The sequence below is a fragment of the Manis javanica genome, chromosome 16 (assembly GCF_040802235.1).
Source record: "Manis javanica isolate MJ-LG chromosome 16, MJ_LKY, whole genome shotgun sequence".
Taxonomy (NCBI): Eukaryota; Metazoa; Chordata; class Mammalia; order Pholidota; family Manidae; genus Manis; species Manis javanica.
In genome coordinates, this window is record NC_133171.1 from 48,235,030 (window position 1) to 48,249,927 (window position 14,898).

Consider the following 14,898-nt stretch of genomic DNA (forward strand, 5'->3'; position numbering starts at 1 on the left):
TTTAAACCCGGGATCCGCGCTGCCGCGCGGACTTTGTAAACACGCCGCGCCTGCGGGGGTGGAGACTGCTTCTGTTTGGGCGCTTAGGGGAGGTGTGCACGCCCCTCTCGGTGGGGGCTGGAGGTGGCGACCCCGACCTTCCCAAAACCAGAAGCCAGCGGCGGTGGGAGAGAAAGTCTGCGGCCACAGTCGATGCTCCGGGGGCTCACCTGCCAAGGAGGTAGGCTCGAGGGCTTGGAAACCAAGATAGATGGGGTGTCAGCATCAACCCCCGTATCTGGGGCCTCCAAGCTCACGCTGGATGCGCCGGAGTAGGGGGTCAGGGTGGGAGGGCCAAGGAATTAACCGCGCCCCCCATCACTTCCCCGATGTCTCCCAAAGCTCTGCTCACTTTCTGTCTGAACGAGCTGTTCTGCACGTAGTTGAAAGGCAGAGGAGCCTCCACAAAGCCCTGAGCCGTTTGCGCAGCCACCCTCTAAACAGACTTGTGGCTTCATTGGGCTGCCGTCGTCCTTCATACCTCAAGAGATAGGGGTGGGAGATGAACAGGAGGGCAGAACCAGTGCGAGCAGGGAGCCTTCGGGTCCTGCTGCCAGCCAGGCGGTGGGAGGCCAGAGGACAGGGCTGGAAACAGGGACGCCTCATGTTCGTCTCTCTGGTGTCAGATGGGTGCACCAGCGATGGCCTTAGCCTCTTCTGTGCCTTCCATTGGGTGAACTGGAGGAATAATTGAAGAAATTGGTTGTTGTTACTAAGGGAGATTAATGTATTCATTTGCAAGCATTGACCACCTACTGAGTGTCTGAAATTGTGTAGGATGCTGAGGGTGCAATCATATTATTAATCAATAGCTAGTTTGTGGATGGGGTGTGGGAAGGTGGTCATAGAACAGCAAAGGTACCATGCCAAGTTGGGCTGGCTGGGAAGGCTTCAGAGATGACATTTGAGTAGGGTTCTGAATGATAGTCACCAGGCAGAGGAGTGGAGAATCTTTGGGGGGCACTTATTCATTCTGCAGAGCTGTACTGAACCTTGACTGTGGCATTGGGCATTGAGATAGAGTGGGGACCCAGAAGCAGTACCTGCTCTCTTTAACCCACTGTCTAGGCACCAAGAAGAGGTGAGAATGAAAAGAATGAATTCAGGGAAAGAAGTTTCTGGGCTAGTCCCCAAGAACCCAGAAATTCCCAGCTGTGTGCAGTTGGGAGGGTCCACCCTGGGGTGATGTGACAGTTCCCACATGTGGGGCACCCCTTTCCTCATCTCTGGACTCTAGGACTGTTTTCTCTAACAAATCTTGCTCTGTACTCCCCATCACCCCCACCCCAGTTCTCTTGGGGACCAGACATGGGTGAAGAGAACTGGATCTCCCATTGCCTTCCTGGAAATTCTACTGTTCTTTTACTTCCTTGAGAGATGACACACAGCAATTTATGAATTTAGTCAACACCTGTTTGCTGTGGCCATATCTGCCTGCACAGGCTAGGTAGTCAGAGCTTCTACCACCCTACCGCCCTGGAATTTAGAATCAAAAGCAGCTTTGAGAATTCAGGAGGATCCCAGCCTTTGCTGAGTCCTTGAGACCATGACCTCTGTGGTCCCAAGAGCTTTCTCTTTCCTGTTTTCTTCCCTCAAGGGTTCAGAATACTGGCTGATGTTCTAGAGTACTGTCAGGTACTCTTCAGTTTTAGGTAATGTCTCATTTAACCCTCCTACCAATCCTATTAGGTAAATACTAGGATTATCTCCATTATATGGATGACAAACTTGGAAGAGAAGTAGTTTTGCTAGAGGACACCAAAAATAAATGGCAGAGCTGGAATTTAACCCAGATCACTTGGCTAGCCTGCCTCCTTGACTGAACACATCAAATGTGTGCTTGAGCCAAGAGCTAGGATTTTCTGGAAGGGAGTCCATAGGCCTGTATCCTGGGTAATGCAGAGGAGCGCAACCTTTTAGCTGATCGTAGGTGCTAGTCCTGTTTATAAGGAGCTCCAGCAGGCCCAGAGTAGGGTTGTTGGAGGGACTGCACAGAACTGACATCCTTCCCTCATGGTGTGTGTGTGTGTGTGTGTGTGTGTGTGTGTGTGTGTGTGTGTGGTGTGTGTGTGTGTGTGTTTTATTATCCAGGTTTGATGCAAGAAAGAATGCAGTGATGTGCAAGAATAGCAGAGACCCTCCTAATCTGGATTTCAAGAGGAATAGTCTATCTCGGTAGTTGAGTAAAGAAGATGGTCAGGAAGTGGAAGCAGTCTTAAGATGCTTGCCTCTCTTCCTCACAGCTGCTGTAGCCTACAGTTGCATGTGTGTATTTGACCCCATGACTGCTGGCCGACTGGGGCCATGTGGGCTGCAGACAGGGGTTCCGTGGGCTCCCGTCATTTTCCCCTCACCTTTCTGAAACTCTAGGTTTCTCACAAAAGCCTCTGTGCAAATTTGGGGAGGCCTGAAGCGGTCCCTGTCTGCCTGCAGTCAAACTGTCCTGTGCATCTGCCTTTAAGAGAGGGGTATGTGTTGGGGGGGGCATGGGTGTTGAGGGTAGAAGGAAGTCACCCCAAGATAACAAGTAAGCAAGAAACGAAGTTCAGAACTATGCAGACCTCCAGGCTCTGTCACATATACCCCTTCCTCCCCTTATCATCTAGGGTGGGGTGTGGTGGAACCTTTGGCATGCCCCAGCCCCCTGCCCCAGGCGCTCTCTTGGCTGGGGAGAACAGGTTGTACTCTTGAGAAACCACAAGAGGAAGTTTAGGGAGGGCCGGGGGTGGGGAAAGTTCTGGGGCCCCTGCCAAGTTTCCCTTTCTCCTCTGAGTGGTAGGTATATTTATTTTGGTGTGTTTCTCTTGCCCCCAAAGATGTTTAAATTTTAAACCCTCTCAGTTTCTAAGAGCTGTCAAGGCCTGCTCATTACAGTGGGGGTAGGGAGAGGGATTGTCCAGAGACACCCCTAGAAATGGGGCTGGAACAAGGTGCCATTTTTGGACTTCACCTGGGATTGGTGCTGGTTGGGAAAGGCTGCGTAACTTCATAAAGTCTCCTTTTCCCTTTTCTCTACCCTTTCACCTTTTCTTCTCCAAAGCACTCCCTACAGCCCAAAACTCAGAGGAATGTGGTTTTATAATGGCCACTTAGGAGCTGAATGGTGTTGCCAAGAGCTGTCCTAAGTGTTTCACCTGCCTTATCTCATTTCATATTCACCGCAACTCCAGGTAGTGAATACCTCTATCCTCAATTTGCAGATGAGAAAACTGAGGCTCAGGAAGGCTAAGAAACTTGCCTGAGGTCACACAGCTAGTAAGTGGCAGACCCCACATTTGAACACTGGTCTTTCAGACTTCAGAGCCTGTGCTCTGGACATCTAAACTGACCCCCAAATCAGAGCATCAACCTCCCCAAAATATCAGACCCTGAACAGCATGAGGTTGACATCAGAGGCGTTTTAAAAATGTTGCTGCTAGCATGGGGAGGGGATGGCTTGGGTACAGAATTGGAAGTTCCTTGGAATTAATAGATTAAAAAGGGATAACTGAGTGGAAAAAAGATGCAGTGGGTGAAAGGTTGAAGTTAACGCTGGAAGGCTGAAGCAAATGGGTACTTAGGGATATAATAGCTGTGTTCGAATATTTGAAAGGTTACCGTTGGAAGCCTCCAAGTAGAGGGTCAGGGGACTGATGGAAGCAGATTTCCAAAAAGTGTAAGAACTTTCAATGAGTAATTACCTGATCCCCTTCTGAAGAAATGAATTCCTCATCTAAGGGAGTCGAGAACACATGCTTAGGAGGGGCTTCTACTAGTGAGAAGACCTCATAGCCCCTTCCACTCTAAACCTGCCTTGTGATTATTCACCTGCTTGCCCCCTTCCACGTCATCCTTTTCCTCCCCTGCGCTTTCTGGCTCATGGTCGTTCCCATCTGCCCACCAGGTGGGGCTGTTGCCCAGTGTGTTGCTCCAGGGGCTGCTGGATTGGTGAAGAGCGCCACCTGGTCCTTCAGCTGCCAACTAGTTTCATGGGGCCTCTCCCGGACCCTGTGCCCAGCTGTCTAACATATCAGGGCCCAGAGAACCACTTTTGACCCAGCACAACCCCCATAAATGTGCTCGTAGGTCTCCTACGGGCCCAGGTCACCAGAACAGGCAGGCCTCTGCCCCTGGTACTCTCCCTCTCCCAGGTCAGGGATTCCCTCCCTTCCTCTCCCTGACCTTCTTTTGCCCTTGAGATAGAAGGGCCCATGTGTTGGGAGGAGAGGGCAAGGCCGGCAGTTCTCATGGGCATGACAGGGTACCTGATGTGACATGGCCTTTTATACTTCTCAAAGGCATGATATCCATGTCATCTTTAAAGACCTCAAAAGCCACACCTCTCTGAAACTATTTGCCCTCTGTGGCCTGACCAGTTCTCCCACCCTGATTGAAATTCCCCCAGGACATCCACTCCCAAGGCCAGAGAGCAGGGGCCCAGGTATGTCTCTAGGAAGGAGAGGGGTGGGGGTTGCTTGGTGTCCCAAGTTTGTTGGCTCAGGTCTGCTTGCTGCCCCTTCAAACCCTTAGAAAGTCCCAGAAAAAGAGAAATGAAAAAATAATAATAATAATAACAAAAAATAAAAAACAAAAAATAAAGTCCCAGAACCACTGGAGCCTCAGAAACCCAGCAGGCCAGGCCCAGCATGAGCAAGGACAGAGTGCAGTTACAAGCACTGTGGCCAGAGGGCGCCCTGGAGAGCGGGTCCAGAGAAAAAGGTCATTAGCTAGTACTGTTCTCAGCCCTTAGTAACTCACATACTCCCCGCAACAACCTTAAGAGGCAGGATACCCATTTTATAGATGAACAAACCGAAGCACGGAGGGTTACACAGCTGACTTTCAGTCACACAGCTGGTCAGCTGCTGAGCGGGAGGTCTGACTTGGCCATTTGACTCTAAAGTTTGTGCACGTAACCACTAACCCGTGCTTTCTCTCCTGGAGTAGTCAAGAGAGCCTGTGCTCAGTAGAGAAACTGCCCTGGTTGAGACCTAGCTTAACTCCTTCCTGGCCATGTGAACCGGGTTTCCTTTTCTGTCAGGCGGGCGTTACTATAGTCCCTACCTCACCTGCTCGTGGTGAGAGTTAATAGTGGCTGATGTTCACTGAATGCTCACTCTAGGACAAGCATTATTTCTGTGTCCTCACAGCGACTCCTTGAGGGAGGCACTGTTATTATGCTTTTACAGATGAGGAAACTGAGGCACAGAGAGGTTGCACAGAGTAAGGGGCTGAGGCTTCAGAGCCCACACTCCTCAGTAGGCTCATGAGATAATATACAGCACTGCCAGGGGCCAAACACCCTAAGTCCTTACAAGCCATACCTTAGTCTTCATACCATCGTCATAATCACCTCCCAGACTCAGCTCCTTGGGGTGGGCATGGGGGCTATCCAGAAACAAGGAGGCAGCTCTGGCTTCTTTCCTCACCATCCCACCTCTGACTTCATTTCATCTTTTTTTCCTAAAATAAAAATCAGCCCACAAGTTCTGGCCTGTGGTCAGACAGTTGTACTTAAAATTGGGACTAACCCAGAAACTCCCAGTTCTGGCCCCAGCTTTGCTCCAGCTCCCTCTCCCTCCTGTTCTCTGTTTGCATCCCTCTAGGCTGCCCCTCCTGCCCCCTCCGTGGGGGCCCTGAGTTCTGGGAAAGGAAGCCGGAGAAGGGCCTCAGACAGTTGCAGACCTTGGGCTCCAGCTGGAGGTGTTTGGGCCGTGGGACGAGGGGGCAGGCCAGGGGAGGAGGACGGAGCACAGAGGGCCCCTGGGAGGGCATCTGTCTCCTCTGCACAGACTCTCTCCTAACTCCAGCTTATTAAGCTCACTCTGCTGGGTGCTGAGGACTCAGCCCTGAACAGCAGCCAGGGGAGGGTTTATAACTTCCCTCTGGCAGTGGCTCTCACAAGCTGTCTTTGGACTGTGGGGAGAGGAGTGCTGCTTCCTCCCAACCCCATCCCCCTGAGAGGCAAGGCCACTTGTCCCCTCCTCCCAGCTCTGTTCCCTTTCCCTAAACCCTATCTATTGCAGAACCACAGACTTGGAGACTGTTCAGATGTGGGATCTATTTTCATGAGAGAGAGAGAGGATCTTGGGGTTACAAACACTCAGATGTACTGGGTGGCTGAGCATAGGCCAGGGTGTAGAATATTCTAGTTTCTCCTCAGCCCTCTCTTTTTTCCCAGCAGTCCCAACAGGTAGTCCCTGGTGGTGCTCAGGCAGGGCATCTTCTATCCTTTCTTGGAAAGGACGTGACTTCCATGTTTAGGACCAGGCTGGTCTCTGTCATGTCTCTTGGTCTTCAAGGAAACAGTCTTTTTCTGCCTAGGCCTGGCCTCTTGGGTTCTAACTCAAAACTCTCTTCCCAACCTCTGGGCTTGAGCTTGGGTGGTCTTCAGAAAGTCTTTCCGCTTTACTGCTTCTTCCCTGCCTTTCCTCTGACACCCCTTCTGGAAGTCATTTTTGGTATTCCTTGTAGGATTGATGGTGTGACTTTTCTCCACATCTCATTGCTTCCCAGGCACATGGCAGAGAAGATGTTGGGGATAATAATAGCGTATGTTTACACAATACTTACCCTGTGCCAGGGACTGTTGTAAGTGCCATTTATAGATAAGGAAGCTTATAATAAATATGCATATTTATTAACTCATTTCTCATTTATTTCTCTCAAAAATCCTCTGAGATTTCCTTATGTTACAGAGGAAGAAATAGAGGCCCAGATATTAAGTAACTTGCCCAAGGTCATACAGCTAGTCAGTATTGAGAGCCTGGTAGCTGCAAGTACTCTGACCTGGGACAGACTTTGCATGCACATTTTGTGTGTGCGTGCATGTGTGTGTGTGTGTGTGTGTGCATGCATGCTGCACCCACCCATCAGGGGGAGTATGAGATGACAGCAGGTTCCCTGTTGAGACACTACCCTTACAGTGCCAAGACAGGTAGAGCGGGCTGGTAGGCCGCTGAGCTGCCTCTGAGTGTATTTGTGTATGACACGCACATCTACGTGGAGGTGTGATGGTGTGGATACAAGTCCCCCAGGCAAGCCCAGAGCTGCCTCCATCCCTCAGTGCTCCTGGCCAGAGCTTCAGGTTTGTCCACTAAGCAAAGCAAGGTGGAAGGGAAGGAGCAAGCAGACAAATCAGGTGTCGCAAAAGCCCCAGGAAGCAGGAGTGGGTGGTGATGTGAGCTTTGCTAGGTGGGGCTGGGGCCCTGACCTATCTGGGGAGTCTTGGATGAATCAGCCTGACCACAGCAGCCCCAACTGAGGTGATGGTGCAAACAGGCTTTTCCTCTAGCTCCCCCTCCAATGCTCCTCTCCTCTCCTTTCTCTCCCCCAGACTAAGGCTCTGGCAGGGTGTGGCACCAGGGCAGTGGCTGAGGTCACACCTCTGGAGCTGGTGGTTAAGCTGAGTCCTAGTTCTGGACCTGCAAACTTCACTTTCCAGATACTCTACCCAGAAATGGGCAGCTGCCCTGGCCTGGGGTACGGGCCATATACCCTGTCCTGGAGCCAGACCTGCCTAGGTCTAGGACTCCTGGCTCCACCCATTGGTATAGCCTCCAATATCTGTAGTCTAAGAATCTCCAGCATAGCCAGTTTCCAGGGGAACTGTGGGCCATGTCTTTGCCTGAACATTCTGTTGAGCTTAGGGTTAAGGGACCACAATGTAACATTATATAAACAATAGGTAGGTTTCTGTAGTTGGTGGTTGGTGGTCTCCTCCAGTGGATATATATATATATATATATATATATAGGGTTAGGATAGGTAATCCCACATTTAGGATCAGTGTGGATTCCCATATGGGCTCCCTGGGCCACAAGAAAAGTTTGCATGACAGTGCTGTGGGACTCTAGAGGAAGTGACAATTGCTTTTGAGGTGTTTCGGGTACCCTTTGTCGACTGCTCAAACTGGCCTGTTAGACCTAAGGCAGCAGTTCTCAGACTTCCTGTCTTCAGAAAACTTGGTCCCCTTAAAAACTATTGAGGATCCCAAAGAGCTTGTTTTATGAAGGTTGTCGCTTTTAATGCTTACTATCTAATCAAAATGTTAAATGAGAAATTTTAAAAATATTAATTCCTTTTAAAGTAACAATAAAAACCTCATTGCATGTTAGCATAGCATCTTTTTTTAATAAAATATTAACTGTATCTTCCAAGACAAAAACAAATTAGTGTGGCCTTGTTTTACATTATTGCAAAGCTTTTTAATGGCTGGCTTAATAGAAGACAGCTGGGTTATCATGTCTGCCTCAGTCTGTTGGAGTCCATTGGTTTGGTTGATGTATATGAAGAAAATCTGTCCTCAGACAGATGTGCAGTTGGAAAGGGGGAACCTTGTGGACTGGTCTAGAGGGTAGCTGACCTAAGGGACTCAGAGCTGGAAAGACATTTGGGGACCATGGTGAAAAAGCCAAATCAACAGTGTTGGGTTGGGGATTTTGGACTTTATTTAATAGGTCTTGGAGCCATTGAAGACTTTGGAGCAAGAAAGTGACAGGCTCAGTACTGTTTTAAGATGATTTCTAGGACAGTGGTAGAATAATATAATCGTCAAGAGGAAGTTGACACAAAATATAACAAGGATTGAAACTAGAGTGATGCCAGTACAAATGGAAACAAAGGGGTGATTTGGCAAAATATTTTGAAGGTAGAAGCGACAGAACTGAGTAATTAGTTGGTAGGAAGGTATGAAGAATCATCTGTCCTGTGAAATTGCTCTGCCCTTCACCTGCTAGGCACCATGTATACTTCTAAGATGACGTATATTGCTGTATGTTGCCCTTTGCTGCTGGCAAACCTTCTCTCCTACTAAGCTACAGTAGGTGCTCAGAAAATCAGTGAATGGAAGTAATCAAGGACTACCTCAGAATATTTCAGCCTGGGTGGCTGGCAGAATCTTGGTGGCATTAACGTAAATTTAAAGACAAGGAGGAAAAGATGTCCATTATAATTATCATTAATTAAAGGGTAGGAAGAGATGTCAGGCTGTGAATCAGGAGAAAATAGTGGGCAGACCTTGAAATATACCCTTTTCTTGGCAAGGGAATACATTTTCCTGGGTACAAAAGATTTGGGAAGAAATAGAAAAAACGTCTAGGAGAGACTGCTCCATTTCTTCCCAAGTAACTTAAGTTCAATTAGGGCAATGTTTTTCAAAACTAGAAATGTTTTCATTTTACCCCATTTTATACACATGCATACAAAACACACGTGTATGTATACATAAAACAAACATGTTTCACTAAACAATACTTACCCTTACTCCAGAAGATGTGCTTTTGATATTTTCTTCTTTATTCTGTTGTTTCATTTTTTAAAAATCCTAGTCATGATTAGCTTCATGACTTCATGACCCTGTAAAGCATCCCGACTTACAATTTGAAAAACACTGAGTTGGCGAGCTATCAGTTAGTAGTCTCAAGGTTCTGTTAGTAACAGAAACAGATTGTCCAATATAAGGCAAAGGGAATTTATGGGAAGAAGTTTGGGAGCTCAGACTCACCAGAAAGGCTGAAAAACCAGGTTTGGAAATTGGCAGAAACTGACAAAGTGCTGGAAGGCCAGGCAGAGTGACAGGGATGTGACAGCAGCTGGCAGGTCATCTCTGCCTGGGCCCGGAATGGTGGGAATGGCCCCTCTGGTTTCTGTGGTGCAGGTCAGGCAGCTGGCTCCTGGATTTGCACTAGGGGAGAGGGAATCTCCCCAAAGGAATTGGCAGTGCTCTTGGAAAGGGGAGTGGATGCTCAGCAGCAAAAAAAGAATAGTCTGCAAAAGGTACCATGACTTAGGTGCCTAAAAAGATATCTAACATTGGTGTCTGTACACGATAGTGGGTCTAAATGGGCACGTGCTTTGCTCTGCTGGTGGCCTTGTCCTCCCTTCAGAAAGCAGTTGGCTGTACTTACCACAGTCAGATGCCTCCAAAACATGCTGACCCTCTGCTTGGTAGTTCAACTTTTCAGGCTCTATCCTGATTCAAATAATTCTAAATCTAGAACAACCTTTGTCCAAGATGACTGTCACCAAAGTACTGTGTACAGTGACAAAAATTTGGAACAATGAAATGCCTCACAATAAAGCATAGTTAAGCATAGTGTGTATGCATATATACATAATGGAATATTAGATAGCCCTTAAAATGTCAATTACAAAAATATGTGGTATCACAAAAATTACTCATATCGTAACATTCAGAAAAAAAAATCAGGATGCAAAATTGTATTTTAAATATACTTACAACTATATATTTCCTATATACACACACATTTAGAAAGAGAAAAGCCTGGAAGAAAATATACCAAAATGTTAGCAGGGGTTGTTTTGGGGGACAGGAGAACTGTGGGTGATTTTTTTTCTACTTTTTTCTCTTTTTCTAAATGTTCCAGTTCTTTAATAACATGAAAAAATGCAAAACAGGTCATGAGTCGTGTTTCCATAAGTATATAGAAAATCAGTCTTATTATTCTCATAGCATCACACTGGGACAGTAGGTGCCAAGTAAGAAGTTGGCATGGGAAGTACAGTGTGACAGCCTAGAGGACAGCCTGGCATGCCCTGGGAGGGAGGGGACAGCTGCTCCTCTGCCCCAGGTTCCCAGCTAAGCCAGCGCTGTCGGTCCTTCAAGTTCTGTAGCACCAAAAATACTGAAACATCCAGGCAACTCTGGGGTGACTAAGTCAGGTTGTCATGGCAGTTGGGGGTAGGTCTTGATATTAGATGACTCACTGTCAAGACCCAGTTACCCATGGAAGGGCACAGAGTGGACGTGAAGGGTGGGGCAGGCATTTCTTTTGGGGGCCTGCTTTCTTCTTGTCCCTTTTCAGCTTAGAGCAGCAAGAAACTGAGGTGGTGAGGGCAGGGAGCAGGACTGTGTCCCACAATATCTGCCTTCCCCAGCTCAGCAACAGAGAAGGGGGTGGAGTCTGGATTGAGCCCCAAGATAAGGAATATGCAACAGCTGACGGGAAGATCAACATAAACAGCTGTGCCCCCAGGAGGATGAACTCACATTCCATTCTGTGATCCCACCCCCAATTCCCACTTCTCCCAAGTGCCTTGCCCCAACCCACCCCCATACATGCATAGTCAGCACCCCCATCAGCTAGAAGGGCCTCCCTTGGCCTTGGCTTAGCAATCTTAGAGCCTTCCCACACCAACCCCCCCTTACCAGAGGCTCTGGGGCCACCCTCCAGCTGTCTGGAAGGAAATGAGTACTCAGACAGGTGGCCGGAGGCGAATGGAGAGGGGCCTCATCCAGGGCCAGGCTCCACCTGCCATGCTGGGCCACTCTCAGACTCCCACATGGGACACTCCTGGAAGGCCCAGGAACAGAAGAGAGATGACTGTCATGGCGAGTCCGGGGAGCTGCGGCAGCACCTGGGGCAGTGTTGGGTGGCTGGGCAGGAGGGTGTGCACGGGTCCTCCAGAGCAATCTGTAAACATCAAACATCTGGGTAGCCCTCACGGAGGGCCCTGGCCTCTGGGAACTCACAGACCTGAGGGGAGACCCAGGTACAAGGGGTGCCTCCTGAGGTGGCTTATGACAGCTCTGGGAGGTTGTTTCTCCTCACAGTGCCGAGGGGAACCCCTAGCACCAAGGAACCCCTTCATATCTCTTGAGGGTTCAAGTCTGCCCACACACCCCAGACTGCTTTCTAGACATGGGGTTTTAAAATCAAGGAGATAGAAGGAGCAGATATTTTCCACCTCTTGGGGCTGGGCTACCAGGAGTAGTAATTAACACCACTTCTTCTGTGTAACTCCCCTATCAGTTCCAGCCTGGATAGCAAGACTCAGCTGGACCTGGGTACTGAGGGGCTTCGGGGCAGCACCGGTTCCCACCATGTGGTATTACCACATCCTAAAGATGCCGGGTCTCTGGACATAATTCCTATACCCTTGAGCTTGTATATGGCTTCTGTCCTGGGCAGACTGGGGATCAAATCCAGAGGCAGATGGGTAGGTGTTTGCCCTGAGGTATGTTGGGCACCTTTGCCCTTGGTGGGAGGATGGTTGGAAGAGGAGGATAGTGGTAGGTCCCAGAGGCTGCCTGTTGGCCCGGCAGTCTGAAAAGAGGGCACCCCCCAAACCTCAATACCTGGTGAGGGAGTATATGGGAGTCTCCTATCCTCTCAGTCTCTAACTGCTGGCAACCTAGCAGGGCCCCACATCACTGTACTTCACTGACTCCATTGAGATCCCCCAGGCCCTCTGATGTCCCACATTAGACTGCTTGGCATCTCCTCCCCTGCATAGCCATCCCCTGAGCCTGCAGACTCAGAAATGCATCCTAATAATAGCCAGGACTGACTACGTAATTTACAGAGCCCCTCATGCAAAAATAAGAATTTCAAGATGGTAACAACAGAACATTAGCAAATGTAGGGCCCTTCCAAGCACAGGCCTCTGTGTGACTGAACGGGTCACATGCCTAGACTCCAGCCCTGAAGATAGCTAACATTTATCGAACACTCGCTCCATGCCAGACACTGTGCTGGGCCCTCACCATGCGTGATCTCATTCCTTCCTTTCAGCAGCCCCATTATCTGTCCTTATTGTAAGATGAGGAAACTGAAGGATTAGACAAGCCACATAACTTGCCGAGGTCACCAGCTCTTAAGGACTGGAGCATGGGATGGAACCCAGCCTGTCTGTTCACAGAGCCTGGGCTCTGCACCACCAACCTGGGCAGCTCCAGCTTACAAGGGAAGGGAGGCTGCTGGGCAAGGCAGCTGCTTCCCAGGCCCTCTATCTTATCGGGGCCAGGAAGGAAGATGAGGCAAGAAACAGCAGCTGACGGTGCGGCAGTAATGGTAATGGTGGTGAGGGTGGCCAACCCAGACAGAAGCTCTGGGTGGGGACACTGTGAGATGGGCACAGGAATCATATGAGCTGGAGGCAGCTGATAGGCACCACAGCTGTGCCCTCCGCCTTCTTACCCAGTGTGGGCATCTCTGAGCCCTGTCATCTTCTCTCCCCTCCCCTGGTATCGCCTCCAGCTCTGCCTCTCTCCTCCACCCCTTCCCACGGGGAGGACATTCAGGGCTTCCTCTAGCCGTGTCCTCCATACCCCTACACTGATCTCCATTGTAGCAAAAGCCAGGGTTTAGTGAGCACCTTCTGTGTGCCAGACATGCTGCTAGGGACTTTACAAGTGTATAATCTTGAATTCCCTCTACAAACCCATCAGCAATTATTATTACTCTCATTTTATAAAGGAAGAAATTGAGGCTAGCAGAGCAGATTTGTCCAGGCTTACACAACTGATACAGAGTAAAGAGGAGACATGGGCTCAGATCTGAAGCCCAGGCGTTTTCTGTCCCTCGTCCACTGTCTTCTCCATAGCACAGGGTTGGCCTGACCAGGTGCAGTGGTTCCCTGAGCGTGGGAGAGCCCCATTTCACAAGAGATTGATAGGCTGACAAATGGTCAATTTGAGGGAAAAATAAATTGTGTATTGGGACTGAGGAAGACATTTCACCTCCTGTGTCCATTTTGCATTAGCTGGGGTCGGGTTCAGGGATCTTCCCCAGCTGGAAGGCCCTCTCCCACACTTGGGAAAGCAGACCTGGTGGCCTTAGGTGATAGGGAGTTCTAGGGCTGTGGAAGGGATGGTGAGGAAAGCTCTCTCACACACCTTTTACCCATTGGCATCCTTGCCCTAAAGAATGTATTGTGATAGGCACTGGGGGAGGTTAAACTGCTGCAACTGAGACCCCAAAATCAGGAGCTTAAACAAAATGAAAATTTCTCATGTACAGGTGTGGGTGGGTGATCTGACAGCTGGACTTGTTGAGGACCCAGTCCTCCCGTGACGTGGCTCTCCCATGCCCATGGATGCTGAGGGAGCGCACCACCATGTCTCCTAGGTCCATGACCCTGCCAGTGAGTAGGGACAAGGGGGAAGGAGAGGGCACTACCCTTCTTTTAAAGGACATGATCTAAAAATTGCCAGGTTATGTATCCCTTTGGCCAAAAGTTGGTCACCTGCCATACTTAGCTACAAGGGAGTTTGAGGGTCATCCATGCTGGGGCTTCCAGTATGAAAGGCACCAGAAGAGGAAGGGGCTTCAGGGGGCAATGAGCAATCTCTGCTACAGGAGCTAGGTGGGCAGGGACCAAAAGAGCCTGTGTCGTGTGGGTGTCGATGGCTTTCCCATGCGGGACAGCTGGGAGAAGGGTTCTCAAATGGACTTCTTTCTGGGGAGGCCTTGGGCAGAGGGGCCAGCACCCCACTGGCTTGCTGTCTTCCCTGGACTGCCTCATCTCTGGTCAAAGGAGGAGGGTTTGATTCTCCCTCATCCTGACCGGCAGCCCCTCGGAGGTCTGAATGGAGCCCTTGTCCAAGGAGCACAGTAGATGAGGTCCGCTGCAGAGTGCCGCGTGCACCCCCAGGGGAGGTCCTGCTCTCCTCGCATGGCAGAGAGGGGCTTCCACTTTCACACTTCAGTGAGTTCGTCCTCATTGCCGGCAACAGGAGATGGAGACACGGAGAGGGTGAGAGACAGATGGAGAGTTCCAGAGCGCTCAAGACCAGTCTGTGTCTCTGAGACAGACAGAAACTCAGTGAGCAGAGTTGAAGCAGGAGGTCAAGCTTTGTCAAAACTGAGGGAATGGTTCTCCTTTCTGGAAATGTGAATCTCTAGGTGTCTGGATGCCACCGAGCAGTCTTCTTTCTGGTCCAGTGCTTGCTCCTCATCCATCCACCTACCCACCCATTCGGTGTCTGCTGATTGAGTGCCTACTGTGGATGTACCAGGCACTGTGCTCAGTGTGGATGAAAGAGAACAGAACAGAACAGGACAGGCACAGTCCCTTACCTCATGGAGCTTCTAAGCCCTGTTTTCCCTCATCCCCATAGAAGACAGACCAGGCCAT

General features: G+C 49.7%; 2 protein-coding genes across 4 annotated transcripts in view; both read left to right on the forward strand.

Annotated features, from left to right (window-relative positions):
- CCND3 (cyclin D3) overlaps window positions 1-14,898 on the forward strand; it is a 73,792-nt gene that overhangs the window by 1,107 nt on the left and 57,787 nt on the right. The window contains exon 1 of one of the 3 annotated variants that reach the window (XM_073224435.1): window positions 34-220. The exons of 1 other annotated variant lie outside the window; for it this stretch is intronic. The gene's annotated coding sequence lies outside the window, so the exon portion shown is untranslated. Of the gene's footprint in view, window positions 1-33; window positions 221-14,898 lie in introns of those variants that run through there. One more of the 3 variants, XM_037005073.2, reaches the window with a different exon arrangement.
- The window catches only part of MED20 (mediator complex subunit 20), a 97,103-nt gene continuing 82,298 nt past the window's right edge, over window positions 94-14,898 (forward strand). Inside the window, exon 1 of the mRNA XM_017673457.3 lies at window positions 94-220. The gene's annotated coding sequence lies outside the window, so the exon portion shown is untranslated. The remainder of the gene's footprint in view (window positions 221-14,898) is intronic.